The sequence below is a fragment of the Gobio gobio genome (assembly GCF_949357685.1).
Source record: "Gobio gobio genome assembly, chromosome: 5".
In the NCBI taxonomy this organism is placed as follows: domain Eukaryota; kingdom Metazoa; phylum Chordata; class Actinopteri; order Cypriniformes; family Gobionidae; genus Gobio; species Gobio gobio.
The window spans coordinates 65,528,731-65,534,485 of NC_137101.1; positions in this window are offsets into that span (position 1 = coordinate 65,528,731).

The following is a 5,755-nucleotide window of genomic DNA, read 5'->3' on the forward strand; positions in this document are numbered from 1 at the left end:
GGAGGTCAATGCCCCTTAGACCTTGACATGCTTTCTGGAAGTACACAATCATTTTGTGTGAGGTACAGAGTAGAAATGATTAACTGAAACAAGTTGAATAATCTTTATGAAAAGCAGTTTGTGTTAATGAAACATTTATGTAGATCAAACACTTATTTTGTGTAGTGAAAAGGATACTTTGTGTTTTTTTCTGAAAATATGTTGAAATATTTGGGGGGGGGGGGGAGCACTTTAGTTAAAAGTTGCACTTTTGATGGTCTGTTGTGATTTTAGTGCTAGGAGTTTTGAAAATGTACCAGTTGCTTGTGAAAATTATACCAAAGCAATTAATAAACGTCTCGGTTACACATGCAACCTCGTTCCCTGAAGGAGGGAACGGAGACGTACGTCAGAAGGGAACAGACGAATTGGGATATTGCATGCGAGCCTAATCGCCTTCGAGTGTGTACTAAATGAGCCAATGAACATTGGGCATTAATATGGAAGTGCATGTAAGCATACCTCGTTTTTCGCTGAGGAGATGAGCAAGTGGCCCGCGTCAGAATGTGAACCGACATATTGGGATCCCTAATAAAACGTCACAGTTTCTGACCACCCATACGGAAATGCAATATATGTCCCTATATCTGAGTAGTGATGTCATATATGTTTCATATAAGGCAATACATTATTAGCACATATATACATCCTCACGATATATGAAGATATAGGTTTATACCATGTATGAAATACCCATAGAAGAATTATTATACATATATTAAAATGATTTATATGATGACATTTTGTATGTTAATGCCATATATGTAAACAAAATATGTAAGTTAATTTAAACAACATATATGCAAACATTCAGTATGCTTGTATAGGACTTTATATGGATTTATGTAGTGGTGATTGAATACTGGCTGATAAGAAGTCACAACCAATAAGCGCATTTGTTTACTGTGTGATGTCAGCCAGTGATCGCTCGCTGAAGAGAAGGGAGCATCAAGTGTTCTGAGGCCGATCGATAACGATAACTTTCCATAAAGTGGACATTCATTGTGTGAGTCATTGAAGCAATGTAAGTGTGCTTTATTATAATAAGAAACTCGTTATTTATGTTTAACTGACTGTATATAAATAGTATTAAGATTCCCGCTAGCTTGTTTACTCTCTGGAGCATCGTTAGTAATGTGCGTTTAGAAGTTCATCCTTCCCAACAAGCTTAATTCTTCACTTCGTAGATTTATATGAGGTTTGTATATACTAAATTCATAGTAGTGGATATTGCATATTGTGTGGATAGAGATTCAAGATTCAAGATTCAAGATTCAAGAGTTTTATTTGTCACATACACAGTTATATACACAATATACAACTGGCAGTGAAATGTAAACAGGTCCGCTCCATGGACAGTGCAAATAACAGTTACAAGAAATTAAAATAGAAATAGAATAAAATTAGAATAAAAAGTATTAACATAAGTAGAATTATAAATAAATCAAGTAAAAGATAAAAATAGGAAATAAGATAAATAAAAATATAAAAAATATGTGGATATGATAAGTGAGATAAACTGTAGACTTAAAAATAAGTGGTTAACATAAAATATATATATATGTATATGTAAAGAAGTATAATGTGCAAGGTTTATTACAGGTTGTTACGCAGTAACAATAGGAAAGTAAAGTGCAGTGCAATTGCAGTATGTGGATGTAAATGTTAAAAAACCGTATGTTTATGCGTGTGCGGGGTGAAGTGAAGTCACGTGACTGAGTTCAGGAGTCTGATGGCCTGGGGGAAGAAACTCCTCCTGAGTCTTTCAGTTTTTGCCATCAGGCTACGGAAGCGCTTACCAGATGGCAGCAGGGTGAAGTGAGAGTTTGCAGGGTGATTAATGTCTCTGATGATTTTGGTAGCTCTACCTCTGCAGCGTTTGGTGTAGATGTCCTGCAGAGACGGGAGAGCTGAGCCTGAGATGCGCTCGGATAAGCGCACCACTCTTTGCAGGGCTTTGCAGTCGTGACTGGTGCTGTTCCCGTACCACGCTGTGATGCACTGAGTCAGGACACTTTCTATCGCCCCTCGATAGAAAGTTTTCAGGATGGCTGGTGAAACCCTGAATTTCCTCAGCTGGCGCAGGTGGTACAGTCTTTGCCTGGCTTTTTTCACCTGTGTCTGGATGTGTGTAGTCCAGGTCAGATCCTCGGAGATGTTCACACCCAGGTATTTGAAGCTGCTCACTCTCTCTACCGGTGTCCCGCTGATCATGAGAGGGGAGTATGACCGATGCTGTCTCTTCCTGAAGTCCACAATCAGTTCTTTGGTCTTGTTAACATTCAGAGAGAGACAGTTGTCCTGGCACCATGATGTCAGTTGCTCCACTTCGTCCAAGTATGCCGTCTCATTGTTGTTGGAGATGAGACCCAGGACAACAGTATCATCAGCAAACTTGATGATAGAGGTGGAGCTGTGTGTGGACAAACAATCATGGGTGTAGAGAGAGTAGAGCAGGGGACTCAGCACACAGCCCTGTGGAGCTCCAACACTCAGGGTGATGGAGGTGGAGGTGAACTGGCCTACTCTCACCGCCTGGGGTCTGCCAGTGAGGAAATCTTCAATCCAGAGGCAGAGAGAAGAATTCAGGCCTAGATCCAGGAGTTTGTGTGTTAGCTTAATGGGAACTATGGTGTTAAAGGCTGAGCTATAGTCAATAAATAGCAACCTGACATAGTTCCCACTTTTGCTGTCGATGTGAGTGAGGCAGGAGTGAAGGACGTGAGAAATGGCATCTTCAGTCGATCTATTGGGACGATAGGCAAACTGAAGAGGGTCCAAAGTGTCAGGAATGGAGGAGCAAATGTTGTTTTTAATGAGTCTCTCAAAGACCTTCATGACTAAAGATGTGAGAGCCACTGGACGATAGTCATTTAGGCAAGAGGGTTTACTGATCTTAGGTACAGGGATGATGGAGGATCGTTTGAAGGAGGTGGGGACAACAGATGTAGCAAGGGACTCGTTGAATATGGATGTAAAGAGCCCTGCGAGCTGATCAGCACAGGACCGCAGAACACGACCTGAAATACCATCCGGCCCAGCAGCTTTCCTGACATCCACACGTTTGAGTGCCCTCCGAACCTCGTCCTCCGAGACAGAGATCACGTGACCGTTGCTGCTCTGAGGGACTCTCTCTGACGCGTCACTCGCCGGAGTCGCGCTGCCGCGATTACCATCAAAGCGAGCGTAGAAAGAGTTTAACTCGTTCACCAGCAACGGATCAGCTCTCACCTCTGCAGAGGATTTAGTTCCAAAAGCACAGATGGTTCTCAGTCCCTGCCACATCCGCCGGGAGTCGTTGAGTTGGAAATGAGATTCCACTCTGTCTTTATAGCGGAGTTTTGCGGCTTTAACGGCGCGCCGGAGGGCGTAACATGAAGCTTTGTACTCCCTCATATCCCCCGTTAGGAGACCGGCATTGTAAGCGGTGGTGCGCGAGTTTACTGCAGTGCGAATTGAACTGTCCACCCACGGTTTCTGATTAGGGAAGGACGTTATAGTTAATGTTTGTGTGGATTGCTCTGTCAGTGTATTAATAAAGCAGAGCGCCACTTCTGTGAACTCGCTGACGTCTTCAGAACTCGCGCGGAACATGTCCCAGTCGACGTCATCAAGAGCTGCCTGTAGCGTGATCTCTGAATGGGATGACCAGCGTTTGACTTCCCTCCTCACCGGGGGCTCTTGAACGAGCCTTTGTTTATATTCCGGTGTGAGGAAAATGGCGGCATGGTCCGATTTGCCAAAAGCTGGCTGTGAACGAGCTTTGTAGGCGTTCTTAAACGGAGAGTAGCAATGATCCAGTGTGTTTGCTCCTCGTGTGGGACAGGAGACATGCTGGTGAAAGTTTGGCAATACTTTCTTTAGGTTAGCTTTGTTAAAATCACCCGCGACGATGAAAGCAGCGTCGGGGTGTTTGTTTATGAAGCCGCTGGTCACATCATGGAGGGCAGATAAAGCCAGCCCCGTGTCTGCTTGTGGTGGAATATAAACGGCAGTGGAGATGACCGAGGAAAACTCCCTCGGCAGGTAGAAAGGCCGGCAAATGATAGTTAAATGTTCCAAGTGAGGCGAGCAGGATCGCGAAAGAATGGAGATGTTCCTAGGATCGCACCATTTCTTGTTTATCATGAAACACACTCCACCGCCTTTAGATTTCCCGGCCTCGGCTGTTCTGTCCATCCGAAAAACAGAGAAGTTCTCGGACGGCGTCACAGCTGTATCCGGGACCGCTGGCGTGAGCCATGTTTCGGACAGACAATAGATGTTGCAGTCTCTCATGTCCCGTTGAAAACTTATCCTGGCTCTAAGATCGTCCATCTTATTCTCCAAAGATTGGACATTTGCGAGCAAAATGCTCGGGAGAGGAGGACTGAATGCTCTTTTTCTCAGTCTGTTGCGGATCCCAGCGCGTTTCCCGCGGTGTTTTTTGAATCTTCGCCGTCGACTCGAGTGGCCATTGTTCAACTCGGCGTCCCGGCGAATCTCAGATGGAAGATTGGAGAAAGTGTCCTGAAACAGGTCAGTGTAGCGGTAACCAATTTCCAGAAGTGTTTTGCTGTCGTAACAGATCAAAGCAGATGATCCGTTGGAAAAAATAGAGAGTAAAAGAGAGTAGAATAATAAATAAAAGCAAAGTCTTAGCGGAGCGACCTGAACGGCGACCGAGCACGGCGGCGCCATCTTGCAAATCACACAATTATAGTTAATTATATGCCATTATTCATCTTAACCGTTCTACTTCATGACGCAGCAAATATAACTTTCTATCTGTGAGTGTTAGGGCCATCTAGCGGCCTTAAACAGTACTACACTAATGCTTATTTGCATTAAATATTTGAATCCTTGTATTTGAATGATTAGGCCTATGTATGACTGTTCCTTGACTATTGTGACAATATATTGTTATTACTGTCTATTCATTGTTATCTTTGTTAATTCTTTGTTGATTTCAGACCACATCTATACAATGTCTACTACTCTAAGAAATGCCCTGTGGTCTGACTGTGCTGTCAATCACTGTCAGTTGCTAATCACTCATTAAAGTCTGGAACTGATTCCGTTGCCTCAGGTGTCTTTACCGACACACCAGTTCGAACACCCACCCACCTAGACTAGAGCCCAGACAGTTGTACTTAATCCCTTTTAACATTGGTCCTTCGAGCCGGATTACAGAAGCTGTGTCCCAATTCGGGGGCTGCATCCTTCAAAGGCCGCATTTGAAGGCTTTCCCAATTGGAAGGGGCCTTCAAATGCAGCCTGCCGTCCGTGTTGCCAAGTCTGCGGTTTTCCAGCCGAATTAGGCGACTTTTAAGTACTTTTAACCTATATCTTCTTTTAAGGTAAAAAATATTTCCGCGGGTTGGTTTTTACCCCATAAGTACGATTTCGCTGCTCCAACACCCCCAAACGTACAACTCCAGTGGAGAATTCAGCCGCTCGATGGAGAAAACCGCATTGGGAGTTTTGGGCTACTTCTGTTGCAGAGACCTGGCAACCCAACCCACCGTCCTTCTCCCCAGCCGCGAAGGATAGAACCAACCAGGACCAGTGGATCCTTCGTGGTGTATTCCTCTGCCCATCCCGCGGTCGAGGAATACACTTATAAATGTAAGTATTGTGTTTTAATTTACTCAAATAACCAACGAAACATTTTAAAAGCCGGTGGTCTTTATTTCTGTGTTACCACTGCACGGCTTTCTGCGTCAGGTGATCTGAT